This window comes from Aotus nancymaae, unplaced genomic scaffold (assembly GCF_030222135.1).
Source record: "Aotus nancymaae isolate 86718 unplaced genomic scaffold, 86718_ANA_hifiasm-v0.15.2.pri h1tg000058l, whole genome shotgun sequence".
Classification (NCBI taxonomy): Eukaryota; Metazoa; Chordata; class Mammalia; order Primates; family Aotidae; genus Aotus; species Aotus nancymaae.
In genome coordinates this window covers 8,204,431-8,204,977 of record NW_026988472.1, presented here as the reverse complement: position 1 = coordinate 8,204,977, position 547 = coordinate 8,204,431, and the positions used below count along the sequence as shown (strand labels likewise).

At 36.7% G+C, this 547-nt stretch overlaps 1 non-coding gene across 1 annotated transcript; it reads left to right on the top strand.

Annotated features, from left to right (window-relative positions):
• The first annotated feature begins 260 nt into the window (after positions 1-260).
• Positions 261-323, top strand: LOC135269986 (small nucleolar RNA SNORD43). Its single transcript, XR_010338216.1, has one exon. It is a non-coding gene; the product is annotated as a small nucleolar RNA SNORD43 (small nucleolar RNA).
• The last annotated feature ends 224 nt before the right edge of the window (positions 324-547 follow it).

Sequence of the window (547 nt, the reverse complement as noted above, 5' to 3'; positions counted from 1 at the left end):
ATTACATGAAATTTGTAAAAGTCTGATGGTTCTGATGTGAAGATGTCAATTATAGTATGGTTGTTATCTTAAAATGCTGCATATAGTAGAGGTGGCTTAATTTCTTTTTCAATTGTAAACTTTCATCAGATTTTTGACCATGACTGTTCTGGGTTTTTGTCATCCACAGTTAATGTTTTAATTCCTCTCTGGAAGCATTTGTAATCAGCTGTAGTCCAAAATTGCTTTTCATGGAATTGCTAATCAAGATTGAAGAAAATAACGAATGATAAATTTATTGATGAGTGGACAGAAACTGTGTGCTGATTGTCATGTTCTGATTTGACTCCGTCGAGTTCTCGTGGCCTACATGTGTCCATGTAGCTCCTGTTTGGGAGCTGGAGGAAGCCTATGGCACTTTTAGCTGCTACCCAGCATTTGTCCCAAGAGTCCCTTTAGTGGTCAAAGTATTGCTAATTGGCACATAAAGCTACATGTTAAGCAATTTTTAATGCCACTACTTAGTGTGTTTTTGCCTGGTGTTAAAGAAAAAAGTGGATGACTAGTT